This window comes from Paralichthys olivaceus, chromosome 7 (assembly GCF_024713975.1).
Source record: "Paralichthys olivaceus isolate ysfri-2021 chromosome 7, ASM2471397v2, whole genome shotgun sequence".
In the NCBI taxonomy this organism is placed as follows: domain Eukaryota; kingdom Metazoa; phylum Chordata; class Actinopteri; order Pleuronectiformes; family Paralichthyidae; genus Paralichthys; species Paralichthys olivaceus.
Window position 1 is genome coordinate 24,882,381 of NC_091099.1, and position 18,502 is coordinate 24,900,882.

At 41.3% G+C, this 18,502-nt stretch overlaps 1 protein-coding gene across 5 annotated transcripts in view; it reads left to right on the forward strand.

The window, feature by feature from the left end:
- The window catches only part of mgat4c (mgat4 family member C), a 101,611-nt gene that overhangs the window by 36,058 nt on the left and 47,051 nt on the right, over nucleotides 1–18,502 (forward strand). For 4 of the 5 annotated variants that reach the window (XR_011243488.1, XM_069528770.1, XM_020078527.2 and 1 more), the window contains 2 exons: nucleotides 6,060–6,130; nucleotides 15,798–15,878. The gene's annotated coding sequence lies outside the window, so the exon portion shown is untranslated. Of the gene's footprint in view, nucleotides 1–6,059; nucleotides 6,131–15,227; nucleotides 15,450–15,797; nucleotides 15,879–18,502 lie in introns of those variants that run through there. The other variant, XM_020078528.2, reaches the window with a different exon arrangement.

The following is an 18,502-nucleotide window of genomic DNA, read 5'->3' on the forward strand; positions in this document are numbered from 1 at the left end:
GAGGGCGGAAGCAGTGTATTGCTCCAGAGATGTTTATCTGTGTTGATATTTAGAGGGAGGGTGTGATGCATTCTTGTTATTGCTCCTTCACCAAATTTTTATATAAATTCAGTGAGGCACACAAGCTCTCCTAAGCTGTTTAAAATAAAATGTTTACAACATGATGGCTCATTGGCATATGGGTGCCACATGCATAGGGGTAAGCATCAGCATTTGAAGGTGTCTGTTTCCATTGAATACATAATGTGAATTACTAAATATCTAAAGGTTGACACTATTTTATCTGCTATAGGGTGCACACATTGATTTTTGTATACATTCCCTAATCTAGGCCATATGAAGTTTGGGTTTCCATTTTAAGACAACTTGCCTCGTCTTTGAGTAATAGTTATGCAAAGTTACAAGGCCTTTTATTGCTGACACTAGGTGAACAATTCGGAAATGAGCTGAGGAGCTTTGGCTTCAAAATCCTATCAAAGGCAATCATGAATAAGTATAGTCATTCAGAAATGATGGTAGAGATGGTAGATAAGTTTGGAGAGATATGGCATGCAGCCCCACGTTTATCAAATAGAGTACAGATAGTCAGAGGATAGAAATCAAAGGGATTGTGTGTTGCATAGTTGCTTGTCAAGATTGGTAAATCTTTGACGTAAAGCTGGGCATACACTGTACGATTTTAGAAAAGGCTAAACTGTACTAGAAGATCTTCGACAATGTGAACCAAAGGTCACAATTTATTTGCTCATACTGTACGTTCCGATCGTCAGCAGTGACCTGACCTGTAAATAAAAACAGGGCCCTCTCCTCGTGTGCCATGAGACGTGACTGTGCGCAGTTGGCACTTTAGTGACTGAATGCGTCTTGAGCCTCTGGAAACAGAAGCTCAAGGCGCATTCTTCCTGAGACTCATGCAGTCAGCCCTCACCACAATGACACTACACTGTTACGTGATACGCACTCTTCTGAAAGAGAAGGATAATGGAAGTTTAAAACAATGGTTGGTTAATACAGCCACTAACACACCCAGTGCATCTCAATTTCTCCTTGTTTCCAGATGCACCTTGTGTACTGGATATTTAACTGCTCCACACGGAGCGCAGTTAAATGATAGGACCCTATGTTTTTATTGACAAGTAAAAGCAAAGCTGCAGATCGTATGATCCACGACTCAGAAATCAGGGGGCTTAAATAGTACAGTGTATGCCCAGCTTAAGAGACTTTATTTAAAGTAACAGCCTTTCTAAGGGACAGGGGCATAAGTAGATAATGGTAACCTCCTCCTCTTAGGGTGTGTTTTTGATTTAAGATCAAACCAGAACAGCATCAACAAAAACAATAAGAGGTGTTCTATGCTTTAATTATCAGATAAGGGTCCAAAACAATAGACACAATCATTGAATATATTACATCTGCTGTGAGAAATGGAAATTCTGCTTCTTCTTTTTTTTTTTTGTGATGTTGCTTGAGCCACTTTCTGTCTCAGGTGAGCTGCCCCAGCTGAAAGATGGAGCTCGGGCACTTCGGCTGAAACAAAACGAGCACATTGAGGACACTGAGCTAGACCAGAGGGCCACTTGGGCCACTTATTATGCTTCGGCTCCCCTCACATATGACGTCAGAGTTATCATTAAGCAGCGTATTAGAATACAGTTTTGTCTTGTTGAGGCTTTGAGAACCCTTTAAGTCTTGCTAATTCTGGCATGTTGACATGCTTGGGCTTGTTTGACAGAGAAAGGGGGTATTAAAGAAAATCCCAAATCGTTTAGAGAACAGTTTACCTTAGACAATGCAGCGTAACAATACATGGTATGACTACACACTTAAATGTTCATGCCATTTTGGAAGAAAATCCTTTTTCATGTTTGTTTTTTGGAAGGTAGGAATATTAGTTCCCCTTGAATGGCTCTATATCCAAGAATCGCTTAGCAAAGAGAAGATTAAATGCACACATTAATCCAGGAGTCAGAGCAATCTTGTAATCCACTCAATATGCTAATTGCCTGTTCTTTCTCCAGCAAAGGGGTTTACAGGCCATTAAATGGCACTGAGTAGTTGACAAAGGATAGCCAGTATTCTCCCCCACCCACTCTCCCTCTGTCTCTATTTTGTACTTGGACAGGTTGTTGCACACCCACACGATATCCGTCTACAGAAATATGCAGAACCTTAAAAAAAGTATGCTGCTGTGATTCCAGAGCAGTTTGTTTTGTTGTTGCAGGATAATGGTAGAAATATAGTTTGTTCCAAGCAGGCCTGACAGTGACAAAGGTGGATACATGTTGAACTTTTGATCTTCTCAATCCTGATGGGGTCTCTTTCGCCAGCATACCAATGCTTTCTTGTAACAAGTGTCCATATCTGACAGTGGTACAAGTAAATAATGAAAAAGAGTTGAGTGCTATTGTATCCGTGGCAGTCCCACTCATGCACATCCCTCCCTTTTTCCCACTTTGCCCATACTCAAGAGGATCACACCAAGGTAAAGTGCAATTCTTAGCACACTACTGCCTGTGTACTAGTCCCCCAAGTGGCCTTGGCAGCCTCAACATGATGGATGTTGTCTCAGATCGAGTTTCTTGCTATACTGATGAAGCAGCCTTGTCAAAACACATTCGCTTGCAATGTAAGCAGATAAAGATAGTTGCAGATAATTAAAAGATTTGCATTTTGCATCATTTGTGGAGCCAACTGCCAAAGAACAGGGCTGTGACGGATGACTCAAACAAGAGAGTTCGGCATAAAGCCTGACTGCAAATGTAGCTGGTAATGACCAGAGTGTGTTTTTCAGATGCAGCTAATGAGCACGGCCATTAGACATAAATTACATTTTAAAAACCTGGGGAGTGAGGAAATGAAGGAGTACCTCAAATAGAATGCCTGTAGGCAGAAAATATGATGGGAGCATCTATAGGTCTATAGGACCTGGCTCTTGGTTTGCATGTAAGGGCTCTGCACAATTGGCACTTATCCTCTGTTTTTGGCGGATAATCCTTTTATGGATATCATTTTAATTTTCTGATGAGAGTATTTTCAAGGATGTTTGCTCTTTTGTAAGATTCTGTAGCGAGAGACTGAGGTGATCAAAGATACAGCAGTTTTGACATTGTAGCTTGTGGTTGGTGAGGATATGTTGACTCAATCTTAACCTTCATGTCACATCTAATGAACCTAGAGCAGAGAATGTAATTATTGCTCAGTAGAAACCACCAGATGGATTTATTCCCTTCTGTTTAAACAGTAGCTCTCAAAGTCTTTTCACTTAATCCTAAAAATCTGCAGACTAATGCCGCCACCAATCGCTATGCAACATGATTGATTAGTCACACATTTTCATGTGCTAAATGTGTGCAGATATAGATGAAATCATCTTGAGTGTTTGTTAAGAGATTGTTTATATCTAGCAGTAATCAAATACTGTGCGAGGCTTAAAGGTATAGATTCTGATGCTGATCATTTCTTTCTTTAAAAAAATTGTTTTGCATTGAAGATTTAAAAGCAAAAAAAAAATCTAAAATGATTAATTTCAGTTGAGATAGTGGTGGCGATGATTCCTTTTATGCTGCTTATATGTACAAAAATAGATTAGTTTTTCTATGTAAATAATTAAAACATAAGCAAACGTATTTTCTGCATTAATTGCTCTGTAAAATATCTTTTCATATCTGCAAATATAAACGCAGATACCAAATATGTCTGTGAGAGGCTCTCGTCGACCAAAGTTATTGTAGTCTACTGTAGTTACTTTCATACTTCCAACCTTGCTGATTCAATCTGTATGAGTAGTAAGAGGTGACCCAGTATTTTATCTGGACTGTGGTTGTTTGTTTTCAGCAACTTCTTCAAGGAAGCATTGATACACACCTCGAGGCCACGATAGTTAACATGTTAGCTGTTTCTTCATATGTTATGTTTCATGGCAATAATACATCTAACATTCATAGAATAGATAACAATGTTGTTGTTGGATTAACAGTTTGCAAGCATGTTGAATTGTCTACCTATGTGACCAACATGTGCAACCTTCTAAGTGTTTTTCATGATTTGAAAGTTTTTGATTGTATTATTACTACACTTGCAGTCATCAACTAATATGCTCACATCCCTCCCACAACACATTTGATGGCCTGTTTGATGTATTCAAATTCCTCAGGAATAATTTCAGCATGAGGAAAGTGGGTGGGAGTGGGAAACGTGTTGGCATGATGATTACAAATTAATTAGAAAAATCTCCAGAAAACCACAAATACAGTAATATCAAGATGAGAGGCTCGCTGCAAACATGTTGTTGATTTTGGTGAGCGTGAGTGGGTGTTTCTGCTCCTTTGTTTGGCTTTTTTTCATCGAACCTCGGGTAAAGGATGTTTTCCTGGAGATGTTTTTTCATACTGCAGCATGATGACCTTCAAGTACTCCCTTGGTATCCCTGAAGGGTTTTGTTACAGTGCAGATGAGATGCTAAGGTAAACCTCTATGTGGGTGGTTGTCTCTCAGGTTGAGAATAACCCTGGCAGCTATGGTCAGTCACAGTGGAGAATGGGCTGTGATGAGTATGCTGCTTACAAACACAATGTTGGCAGTGAAATCTCTCACTGCAGAAGAGATTATTGCATTTCATCGACCCCACAACCCTAGAAGTCCTCAACCTTTAGTGACCACACAGCTCATTTTTCTCTTTCCTGTCACGACCCACATGAGTGTCCTCTGAAATATTAACCCAACAACAGCAGGCACACCAGACCATGTTCAAAATGTGCAGGTTATGTGGATCTGTATTTAATTTTGAAGTGTTGAAATTTCACCTACTTCCTTAGATCTGGAAATGAAATTGTTGAAAATCCAATCAACCAATCCAGGAAAAATGGGCCAAGACCGCCATAGGTCTGCCACACATATTTTGAGGAGATAACACAATCAAAAAAAATGTACATCACAATTAATTTTGTATGTTGGAAATATATGAGAGGGTGTGAGGTTAAGAAATACATTTTGCTTCAGACTTGATGTGTGTGTACAATATTCCTGTGCAAATAGAGAGGAGAATAGAGAGTGGAATTCTGACTGCTCAGCGTAGTCATTCGAATATTGCACCTCAAGCAATGTGAAAGCTACAGAAGTAAGACCCGGTATGTAAAAACAATTAACCAAAGGTTCAGATTGTTTCATGGAGAAAGCGTTTTCTGAAGATTTCACAGTTGCATTCATTACAAAAACTCCATTTAGGTTGGCATGCTTGTTGAGATATTGCGGCAGCACACACATTTATTTTCTAAAATAGTCAAGTAAGACGAAATCATTCAGTAAAATTCTTTTGAGGGGAATTAGAGGCTCTGAGTTAAAACTGCATTTGGCATCTCAGCAAATTGGCTCTGACTCCAAATGGCAGCAAGAGGTAATTACTTGAAGGATGAACTAAAATGTCCAAAAGTTATGTAATGTGATTTTAGTAAACTGCACACAGCACCCTCATGGTGAGTAACCCAGCTGGTCTGGGATCACTTTGTGCCCAAGGACATTGAAGGGAAGGAGAGGCAGGTGATTGAACCTCAGGGATTATTCAGAAAAGAAGAAAGGGTAACTTTTGACAACACTGGGTGTTTGTATTATAATAAACCCCCCACTGACTGGATTCCCACTCCTAAGCTCCCTTTTGAAAAAGGGCCAGAAAATCCAACTGAGTGAGGAGCACCTAGCCAAATGAGGTCATCTCCACACATCTTTTGATCCCTCCATTCTTCATCTTGGAGGCAAGTGGCACATAAGAGGATCTATCTTTGTGAACGCTTCTCAGCCCCAAAAATTACAAACAAACTGAAGGCGTGGGATCAATAGAGTATGTCTCACAGAATGATGAACTGGCACTTCAGAGGGGGAAAATCAATGTTGTGCTCCCTTCTCCCCGCTCTCCCCTCTGTCTTTCTCTTTGGGTCCTAAACTCTCCTCACAGTCCTTATACTGCAGTGTTTAAGTGTGTGTTCACGTCTATGGTTCGCCTGTGTTGCTTGAAGCAGTGTCTCTCGTTGTGATTTAATGTTCCTTTGTTTCTTATTCCTTTTTAGCCTCCAAGACCCCTGCCACTTTGATGTGTGAGCACACCCACCAATAATGGCCCATAGGATACGCAGTGGAAGTAAGTGCTTCTGGTCAGATTTGCCACTTTAGTGGATCCTCCTCCCTCCACTGCCCTTGTGAACCTCAGCTCATCTGTTGTGGACGTATTGATCAGTACAACAAAGCAATCTTTAAATCATATCACACAGCGGGATCCAAACATCGGAGTGGTCTCCGATGTTTGGATCACTGTAGCACTTGACATGAAGCTGCCAGAATTAAACAGTCAATTTATTGCAACGCACGCCTCAGACAATCAATATCAGGGTGCTTTCATTTCAGAGCTCCAGCATATATACAGTGGAGGCGAGAACAGCACATAGATTCTCCGGGAAATAAATAAATAAAAAACAGGAAGTCTGTTTTATATCTTAAACACTCTATCTAGAAATTAACTAGTTAGAATGAACCGTTGTTCTGTGAAACTGCAGAGGATCACAACAGAGGGGGGCATCTTCTTAAATAAATTTAGGCTTATTTTGCCGAAGAATGTTTTTTGTACATTAAGTAATGAGACATTTTGTTGAAAAAAAGTAAAAGATAACTCTTTTGTTACTACAAAATAAAATGCTTGAAATGCTAAAACATTTTTATAGGTACAGTATTTCCTCTGTGGTTGCTTCTCTCAGGAGAGGTGGAGTTATCTGATTAGTGGAGTGTGATTAGCTCAGCGGTTGCAGGGTCTGAAGAAGCGGAGGAAGGTTGTGGTTCGGATCAGTGTACATTTTGTGTGTCTTGACTGAATAGGAAGTGAACCTGAGCTGTTCACTCAGCAGTACTTGTGCTTGGAACAGGGTCAGGTCAGAGCTCGGAAAATAAGCAGGTCGAGCCTTTAACAAATATTACTGCTCAAGCATATAAACTTAACATTTTTTCCTCATAAACATATTCTGGTATGCAGCACAGCAACAAAGTTAGTGTTTCTATTTTTTAAAGGGTGTTGATTAGTTGTTCCAGTTCCCAGTTCCATCCCAATTCCATTATAATTATAATTCCGTTATAAACGATTGTAAATGTTTCAGAAGTGCAGCAGACAACCAAACACCAGCTCAACTCCCTTACCTCCTTTCATCTGCCTCTCTCCCCCTCATGTCTCTCCTCATAGGTTACTGCCTATCGATGCTCCTATCTCTGCCTCCAATCTAGTTCCGATTCACAAAAGAAGCAAAACTACATTGAGGCGTGCATTTTCAATTGTTGTGCCCACACAGTGTTGTTCAATAACAAAATTCTCACGAAACACATCACAGCCCCTGCTAAGTTACACACTTAGACTTAGAGAAGTTGTGAGGTAGAACACACACCAGTGGTGGATTGGATAACATCCTGTTGTTTCATGGCTCTACAGCACAACGTTGTTAATGACAATAAGGCACAAAATACGTGTGTTTACTAAGTTAAACCATGTCATGGCATTATAAAGTAATGATGTACAAAAACTCTGAAACATTTGTAGTTTTGTTCCCGTGAACAACCGACGAAAACATAGGCTGAAAGTAGCAAGCCAACATTAACTGTGAGGATTTAAATTGGATTTAGCCAGAAACTGTTAAGAATTGGAGCAATTTATTTTAATTCTCATCAAACCTATCAAATACAAATTCCAAATTACAATTTTGTATTTTAAATACACATTTTAAATACATTTATCATAAATACTGCCCATCTCTGCATATGTGCATGAATGTTTGTGGGTAATTTGAGTTAGCAGGTGTTGTGTGCTCAAGAGCGGTCTTGTCCTGTTGGGCTGATGTGGGCGAGCTCCTGTGATGAGGGTGAGACAATCCCTGTTAGTGCTGGAAGGCAACGCTGTCAGCTGTGGAGATCTCCTCCTGTCAGCCTGCCCCCTGATATTAAGGGCATGGAGAAGAAGACTTAGACAGTTGAGATGGAGGTGTGTATCTGTCTGTCTGTCTGTCTGTCTGTCTGCCCATCAATCTGTCCGTCTATCCATCCATCCATCTGTATATCCGTCTATTTCTCTGTCTCTTTCTCTGTCTGTCCGTCTGTTTGTGTGTCTGTCTGCCTGGCCTCCAGCCCGTCCAACCAACCATCTTTCTGTTTCTTTGTCTCTTTGTCTGTCTGTCTGTTTGTCTTTCCGTCTGCCTGCCCGCCAACCCCTCCATCCATCCATCTGTCTGTCTGTCAATTTCTCTGTCTGTCTTTCTGTTTCTCTGTCTCTTTGTCTGTCTGTCTGTCAATTTCTCTGTCTGTCTTTCTGTTTCTCTGTCTGTCTGTCTGTCTGTCAATTTCTCTGTCTGTCTTTCTGTTTCTCTGTCTCTTTGTCTGTCTGTCTGTCTGTCTGTCTCTCTGTCTTTTTTGCCTTTGCCGGTCTCCAGGGGTGCAGTTTAAGGCGGGAAGCTGCTGTGTGTCAGTAGTAAAATATTCATCGTACGTGCAGGGAGTTTGACAAGCTGCTCTGACACCTCCGTACTCTCCACCCTCATTTTCATTTCCTCCCTGGCTCCGGCATGTTACCTCACCTCTGCTGTTCAGCACCGTGCTCTATGCTCAGTACAGTCGTGATGAAAAGAAAACCATTTTTTTTACCTTTTCATACCTATCAGACCTATACCTTTCATATCCTGGCAAGCATGTCGCCTGAAAGCTTTGATTTGAGCTCTTATGACTGTTCTGTTGCAGGCTTCCATGCTAAAATTGTAGCTGTACAATATGCTCTTTAAAGTGCCTCTCACTATGTCATAATGGAGACACTTTCAATCTGAATTGGAAATTTATAAAAGATTCAGCCTTGCGTGCTGCACATGTTTTTCTTACATTTTCCAGACTGTCTCGTCATTCCTGGGTGAACCCTGCTGGACTCAGTGTACCCTGCATGATTTCAGGGAATGCTAACTAACAGTAGTATCAACGAGACATCAACAAGTTAGACTGACTTGTTAGAAATAATGCAATGTTGGATGTGGCTCGCATGTATTTTGTGAAATAGCGCCAGCTCCGCCTCGTCTGCTGTGGACTTTCAAAAATTGACCCACAATTGTGGCTCTAGGAAGAATTCTTTGACTCTTCCTTCAAATAAAAGACAGTTTTTTGGACAATTTCTGCTTTCAAACTTTTCAAATATATTTCCAGTTCAGTCACCATGTGTAACTGCAGTTTTAGAGACTCACCCTAATCTACCTGAAGCCCTCAGTTTCACTTCAGGGGCCTGTACTACGAAGCAGGATTTGCAGTTATCAGGGTAACTTCAGTTTTACTACAGAGTTTTCACTACTATGGAGCTACTCATAAGTAAAAGGATTTTGTCTGTCTCTGAGGTGGACAAGGGTCTTCAGAGAAAAAAATCCTTATACTTATGAGTATCTTCTATTTGAGTCTCTGAAGATATAGATTCTAATTGGAAGGAATGATAAACCTTTGTTAGCTGCTGGAGCTGTATATAACCAAGCCGGCACGTAGGAGTAATGTGCTCACTACCACAGACTCTGCATTGCTCCATGTTTCTTTACTTGTTAGCTGTTCACTGTGAGTGATGCAGAGAAGTTCAGCAAACAGATGCAATGTACATTTCACGCGTTAATAGCAATGTCTTCTATTTAGTTTGTTTTTATTGTTCTTTTTTGGTATTCTACTTACTTTTAGTATCAGACTTCTTTACAAACAGAGTTATGCATTTGTATGCTGACATCTATTTACAGTAGAAATTGGATACAAGTTTTATTTTTGGTTTATTTTGGTTTCACCTGAAAGAATAAGGCTAAAACTGTCATACACACAATGATAATACATTTGAATTAAGCATTAATGTAATGGAAACACAAATGAAATTATAGTCAGATCTACTCTAGCCCTAATGATAGAACAGTTTTATTACAAGGACATTGACTTATACACATTCACACAATCAATATTCTTCCCCAGCTCTTGTCCTGCATTTAGCAGCTGTAACTGTGTTTCTTTTAGTCTGGATAATGTGAGTGTATGTATTTTTCTAATAGTTTTAACCTTGTTGTGAGATATACCAATACACCTCTAGGAAAACCTGGATTGACTTAATTGATAACCAGCTTCCTGTGACCGCTGTGACTGTTAGGTTAAGTTCAGCTGGATGACTGAAAGATATCCTGGGTATGTCGAACTCACTTCTTAGTACAGGCCCCAAATCTGTTTTTATCATGTGGTCCAGTTTAAAAAGACAACAAATTAGGTTATGGCATGGATACAGTTAATACGTTTCAGCAGCTTTCTAGTAGAACATCCCCACATGAGAAAGTAGAAAAGCTCTTATCTTGACAGCAAACCTGTTTAAATCCAAGGCTCTAGCTTTGAGACAGCATTGATCAGCTGCTCGCTCTTTGTATAATTCTCTGCATCATGCCACAACAGAATGATTGGCCTCAGGGGGGAAGGTAAACAGGAGTGGAAAAAAAAGTAGCAAATCATCTTTTCATTATATTTTTCTGCAGCCTTGCTCCTTAGTCGTCATCACAGAGCCTCTATCTCCAAACTCTGCAGCTATATCAATATGGATTTAGGAGTCTCCCTGAAGCAAGGTCCTCAGCTAATTAAATCTTATAATCACTTTGCACTGTAAAAACACAAGCAGAGGAGGAGGGATCGTGTCGGGACGTGGCAGTTTAAACGAGGGCCAGTGGAGTTTTATTTAACAAAGGCAGCTAATTGGGTCAGAGCTCTTTATCCTCATAAAGCACAGAGGTTCTCCAGTCAGACCGCTGACGGCTCTTTGTGCTCAAGCAGAGTTTCGACACTTTCTAAGAGAGTGAGAGGAGGGAGAGCGAGGTTACAGCGCAGACCGAAACAGCCACTGTTGTCAAGGCTACGGCAAACAGGTTTTTTATTGTCTTCACGGTTTGGAGGAAGTCAGTGTGAGAAAAGTGATGGGATTCACAGCAGCTCTGTGCCTACAGTGAATTCGAATAGACAAAGGTGCTACAGACGTAGAAGTCCATGAACTTCTTCCATCTTTCATCTGAAGAGGGGGGATCGTTCAAGCAAGGCGCTGCGTGCTCCACTGATGCCGGTGTGAATACGATCCTATCGCTGCCGTGTAAAACTCTCATCACATCTCCTCTCTTTGCTTTGTATAATCACTTGCATTGTTAGGAGTGTATCCTTGTTTACCTTATGCATAATTCATAATTATTACAAATATTTCCTAATAATTTGAACATGTGTAAATATGTTTTAACTACAGAGACTTCGATCTACACTTGAAAAATGATAATTTCACTCGTCTATTGTACCATGCTTAGTAGCCTGTGATTAATATTGCAGCAGGCTCTAGGTTATCTTCTTTATTCGTACATGCTTAATGTGAGCATCAATTATCCAGTGATTGCTGCTAAGTTACCAAAAGCAGTTAACTACAATAACAAGTAAACAAGCTGTTTTCATTCTTCACTCTCACTCGTCACCTAAGTTGTTTTTTGGGCTTGAATTGTTTTTTGAGAGACAACATTGTTTTGTTCCTTATGGTGTTTAGTTAGTCTAAAAAAATCATGATTTTCTTTGGGGGTCATGTATACCACTGCTGTCAACATAAAAAGCCAGTGTTAGATGTTGACCTTTTTTCTCCAACTCCAACATTTCCCTGAGATAGTCATGATCATTCTGCCTAGTGTTCAAAGTGGCCAATCAAAGATGGGAAGCATCAGCCACTGTACCTGCTCTCAAAGTCCTACAATTGAACTTAATGAACAAGTGACTGTCAGGCAGTGTTAAGCAGTTGTGAGTAGGTAAAGGGGGCAAACTTTCTAAACCCTGTGCTCGAAACCACAGCTGTGCATGCACAGTAGAAATGCTCACTCAAGAGTATAGTTTTGCAATATTTAGTTATGTTCACTCTCATCAAAAGTGTGGCAGTGTTTTCATTCACAAATTGGCTGGGTTTCCGCTATGTTCATTTTGCAGGGCCCACAGGAACATCATCATAGTTAAAGTGACCGGAACCACCCGGATTCATGATCCAACACCATCGATTAATAATTAAATAAATGTGTGAATCAGAGACGAGCAGACACACACACACATACACAAACACACACACACACACACACACACACACACACACACACTATCCTGCAGACAGGAGAGAAATTCTTCCCACAGACTATGACGCAACACAGTGTTTTAATTTCAAAGTTGCGGAAGAAGCGATGCCCCGTTTATCCAGGAACATAAATACGAATTCAGCAGGTTTTCATAAAGGTCAGTTCTACTATGAGTGATTAGAAAAGAGACTGTTGTTGACCAGTGATCTGGGGTGGGGGGGGGGGGGTAACATAAGATAATCGCTCATTAATCATTATCGAGGTAAAAGTTTGAAATAATCATGATATTGATTTGAAGTCATATCGCCCAGTCCTACAGCTCTGTTACTTATACTAGTATTCCCAACTGTGCTTTCAGTTGCTACACAGTAACAGCACTTATTCAAATGAAACAGATACACAGATTCATAGAAGCATGTCATTGTATGAGAAAAATGTAACACCCTCCATTTAGAGTAAATAGTTGCGAACACAGACAAACACATTAGAAATTCACAAAGAGAAATAATGAACAAAAAGAGGAGAACCTCACAATGGTTGTCTTCTCATCACTCCCCCTCTTTTCCGCTTCCATAAGCCAAAGGAGTCGCTCTGTATCTGCGCTGCAGCCCTGAGGTGGCGACCTCGCATTTCCTCCATCTTCTGTGTTACTCACATTTGTGTCTGTCCCCGGGGCTCTTCGTCTAAAGAGCCCGGACTGAAGAGGCAGTCGGGGCCAAGCACAGTATGGCGGGGTTAGCCCTGCCCTGGAGAAATCTTCACCACGACCTGATTTCTTTCACTTGCTCCCCATATTCCCTAGATCCTCTGCTCATATTCACACGATCCTCCGTCAGAGCCATTTTGTGGGGAAAAACTTCTCTAACAACAGTGAAACTAGAACAAGATTTCAGAGTCCAGTGAACTGCATTGTGGTTGCATTTCCAGCAGCAGGCTGTCAGGGGTCCCCTCAGATTGTTATTTCAATGATTAATCTGGCAGATAATTGCATCCATAATAAGAAATAATGCATAATGTCTGCCTGAGATCTGGCTGTTACTGTTCTCATCAAAACTGCATATTTGCAATATCAGCGGGAAACCGATGCGTCGAGGAAAACCTCTCATAGCAGACTGTCATATTCATCTCACTGAGATCTGAGTCAATATTAGTGATTGGTCCCCAAGTCACGTTCAGCCCCATCTTTTCATTCCAGCATCTGGATTTAATTGGTGCTGCACTGTAAAGCCACAGCTGTTCTGCCTGTTAGGACAATAAATTACCCCAATTAGGAGTCAAACAAAAGAGGCTGTCTGACACCGGCGCCCACTGCCATGCCGGGAGATGGTAATGCAATGAAAAGAGGCTTCTCACCAACATGAAGCAGCGTAGAAACACCTGCCCCATCATCTCTCTGATCAAAACACAGTTCCAGTCCAGCAGATATATAGAGCGGGAGGAGATTGGCTTGCATAGCCTCAGTCGCCGGAGCTTCTGGCGTGTAAATGAAACATAAAAAGTGTCACCGTGTAGGAAATCAATGGACGGTATGTTTTGTAATTGCTGGGCAGATGATTAATTGGTGTTCCGATGATGAGTTGTGGGTACATCCAGGTTCTCTGGCAGCAGCGGGACATATCGATAGCATCAGTAATGAGGGCAGTCATGAGGGAAGGTTTAGGAGGATGTGGAATGGGAGGAACAATAGGAACATCTGTGCCTCACTACACAGCTAGGGCATAATTGTGACCATATTTCATTTTCCTCTTTAAAAGCCAGTCGTACCACACTTGCTGTCCACGTCCCTGAAAGATGGGGCATATTTATTTGGCACTCCAACACATTCAGCAGCGTTAGCAACTCAGGTGGTCTACCTCTGAGAAAAATGTGGGGTAGCTGCCTCTGCGATGACGGCCTCTGTCTTGATCGGAACTCTCTCCACGTCTCCACCGGGCCACGCCATCCCTTTGTCTCACCACTTGCTGTGAACACACCATTAAGCCAGCCGTAGTTTGACAAGAAAAATGAAGTGTGCTATTTCCCGTGGCCTCGAGTGTCTTCCTGAATAATGAGCGCATTGCCTGGACCCCCCATGCCCCCCTCCCACTCCCTGCCATTGGTTTTTCTCTTCCCCTTGAAGTTCCCGTCTGCTGAGAGAGTGAATGGGTCTTGAGGTTGGCATTTGTCTCTGGGTAAGAAAAAAAGTGGTCATGCAAGACCTGTCAAACTAAAGCTGGGAAGCTAAGGGAAAAAAGGATAGACGCATGAAGTGGATTTTATTGATAAAATCCTCATCCCATGTCACAGTATTAGAGAATACTGTATATGAGGAGATAACTGTTACGACAGAGTGTCGTGAAATGATGCAAACAGCTTGTGCGAGCCAAATTAACTGGCACCGTTCTTTGTTTTTTTAAACGTGTCGAACGTCTCGGCAGCAGAACTGGATCATATTGCAAAACTGAAATGCTAAAAAGAAATTGAAGCTCCAGCGCTAGCTCCTTGTCCAGCCTTACTTCTCCCAATTATCAGCGTGTGAGCAAACCGTCTGACATGACTGACCTCCTCTCTGAGAGCTGTGGTCATGACTGGAAGGCTCTCCCTGCTTATTATGACAGAAGCGTTATAGCAATGGAAGAAAAGTCTGCACCGTGGCGATAGCACCGCAGGAACGAATAGCCTATTATCCACCATTGTGTGGTGCTGGTAATGGTGAGAGAGAGGGCAGCCTATCTGTAATGGTGATGATGCATTTTGAATGGGTAGTGCCTATTATATATAATTATATATCAGTGAGTGATAATGGCAGCAGAGAGCATCCTCTGGGTTGTGGTCATGATGCCAAGGAAATGCAAAATATACATCGCATGCCATCTTGGTTTTATTGTGATAGCTGGAATGAAAGGAGTGGCGGAGTTTTTCTCTCTCTGTGTGTAATAATGGTGGGCCAGTCCATGTGTTCAAAGAGCGTGAATATCCAGGGAGGGGATGAAATTGACAAGTGTGTGTGTGTGTGTGTGTGTGTGTGTGTGTGTGCGTGCGTGCATTCGGCTGCACGCATGTGTGCAGATGACAAACAAGAGCCACACAGTAGAAAGAGAGCGTTAGTTAGCTATCTGCTCTGCTTGGCGCTCTGCCGCCCCTGTGATGTATGTTTATGGCCCATCATCTCTAGCCAATTACCCTGCCTCAGTGTGGGAGCGCCGCGCCTTCCCATCACAGCCGTCAATGTCTGAGCGTGGAGAGAGACAGCGACAGTTAACGTTCCTGGACATCCTTGACAAAGTGCTGTTTTCCTTAGGGGGCTCTGGATATTCATCTTTAAAAGTAAGCCACTGGGTAGAGGAGTCTGCCGTGTCTATGGCTGCTTTGGCTGCTTTGGGAATCGGAGACTTGTTTACTTACTTACTGTGTTAATGTGTGTGTGTGTGCCTGTGTGTATATGAGAACAATGTGGGTGCTATAATTCAGAACAGTATGTGTGCAAACTTGTTAAATCTCATGTTTCCCACGCACTCTTGTGCTTGCATCAAACTGTGTGGCTCACTCACAGTTCGATACATTGATGTGTGCATACTGTTGGACGCCGTAAATGATGTGTGATCATTTCAGTCACGCTGAAAAAACTCACAGCTGTGAAATAACCTTGGCATGTTGGCTGTCTTTGTTTCCCAGATACAGCTGAGGCAGACATCTTCATGAATTCCGTCCAGGTCAAGCTGCAGACTTTCTCCCACAACATCTGACTCTTACAAGGTAATCTTTTTCACTCTCTGCTTTTTTTGCTATTTTGCACCTGAAAAATGTGTTCTGTGCTGAATCGTACCGATTTGAGCGTAGCTGCCCCAGACTGCTCTGCCATAAAATGCTCTCCTGCAGAGAAGTAACATTAGGAAAGGTAAATTGAATCAAAGTCGTAGCGCAACATCCATGAAGACTAATTTGCTATTAGAGGGAGGGAGTTGTTTTTAACCCTGTTGACACTGATGAGCAGTGTCTTTATCTCAGGCAATCTCATCACATTTAGATGATCTGTGATACCGAGACAAGACGAGAGTTTATATGTTTTTTATCTCTCTGGCTCCATATTCATACAGTGTGACAGATTGAAACTACAAAGCTGTGTTTGTGTTGGCTAGATGAAGTAATGCTTGTGCCCAGAGGGTCTATCAGGGAGAGAAAATATTGACCGCCAACAGTTACACTTTGCTGGTGTTATTGCTTTTCACACTTGTGTGATACAGACAGCAGTCACCCAGCACAACATTTGTAAACCCAGAGCCATATTGACAGCTGTGTTGCTCTTCTGTGTAGGGCAGCATATCCAGTTTATTATATTTACTTTTAATTTTATTTCACTCAAGTGCTTTTGTTGCAAACGCATAATATGACAATGCAAGAAGAAAAGAAAATACTTACAGTTCAGATGAGACGCGAATCCCACAGGGGCCTCTCGATTTCCTGCTAAATTAAGATGCGCAGCAGAATGTGTGTGGGTTGTATGTGTGACTTTTGATTTTAAATATGCCGTAGACTTTGACTGGCTCAGTCAGCCTCTGTGACTCTCAGTTTGCACACAGTTGGCATCAGTGTATCACCTCGACATGAGAGCGGGGCTCTTAGACATTGGCTGTACTCAGCAGGGTCGTCTTTTATTATACGATATAATAAGTGGAGGATATGAATGTCACACTTACAAAACACATTTTTGGAATTGATCCAATCTCATAATGTCTTTTTGATGGAATTGTTGTTAAAGAAAATTTCTCATTCAAATGACTGATTCAGAGTAAACAAAGATAATTAAGATTCTTTACTTTTCTACGAGTTTTTAAAGTTTTGTTTAATATGGAGAGAAAATCTGCCGTAAGGTTCAGAGTGCAAAATTTAGGTGAAAGGGATTAATTGGCAGAAATTGAATATAAAATAATACTTGTTATGTTTTCACTAGTGTGTAACTCATAACTCCCTAAATTGTACTAATTGTTGTTTTATTCACCCTAGAATGGGCACTTTATATTTAAATACTTTATATTTACAATCCTCTCCATGGATCTGTTTTTTACAATCGTCCGACTCCAGACTGGACAAACTAAACTTTTGAGTTTTCATGACAACTGAAGGTTACCACAGGTTCTCTTCATGTTTGGAAGGAGAGGGTGAGGTGAGGGGTGTTCAGCTGCAACACGCAACTTCACCACCAGATATCACTAAATTCTACACACTGAACCTTTAGGCTTGACAGATTAGTCACTGCACAGCGTGATTCCGCGTTCTAGCAGAAATTAAATAATTTCTGACACGTGCCACCACATAAGTGCAGGGGGGCATAAACTAAGCTTCACAAGTGGCTCACGATCACGGGATTAATCACCACTTTAATAATTCTATATGTGAGTTTGCATACATTTCTCTGCATTTACTTATAAAAAGGATCAGGTGACATTGTGAATACTTGAGTAGAGAGCAATAATCATCCCTCTCTCAATCTCTGTGATAGAACTCAACTTTGCATGCTAGCTAAAGTGCTGTCACTGTTTTGTTTTTGCAACCTATAATATTTATAAGTGGTACACTCCAGTGAATGAGACGTTTGACATTCTGAAATTGTGGAGACTTGAAACAGCTCAAATCACTCAATGGTGTGATCTTCCACATTCTTGTCTGCTTCAATGGCATGCCAATATGGGCATGCATTAAAGATTCATGCAAACAGCTGTTTCTTTTACAGGACAGCATGGCACACAGCGAGGCTGTGTGCTTCAATTTCAAATCAGGGAAGCCTAAAGGAGTTTGAGAGAATATCACATACCTACTGTATGGATACTGAGGGGGGGGAAATGAACCCATCTGTATCACAGAGTAAAAGTGCAAATAATTCCTGTAGCCCAAACTGGTATGAAGAGTGATACAAAACCAAAAATGTACCCAAACAGACCCATAAAGAAACTAGAAGGGCGCTCTGAGAGCACATACCTCTGCCAAGACTAATGCCCTGTCTGTCCATATCAAAGCAGTGTTTCACATGAACTCTCTTGACTGTGGCTGCCCACCATATTCTAATTTGTCCTGTTCTTTTTACACTTCTCATAATAACATAAGAGATCTCTAACTTGGTGTTCTGCTCAGTTGCAGCATTGTGTAGCTGTTTGCAGGGTTATTTGCGGCATGCTTGCTCGTGCTATCATCCATAAAGTTTTTACTGTCCACGTAGACAGTCAGACCTCACAGTTTGAGCTGCTGTTGTGGCATGCAAGCCATTTCTTTCTCTCTGCACTTGCACATTTAGTTTTTGAGCCTTTAAGCAGTAGGGAAATACTACTGGCCCCAGATTTAGTTTGAAAACCAAACTGAGCCATCTCAAAAATACTCTGTAGACA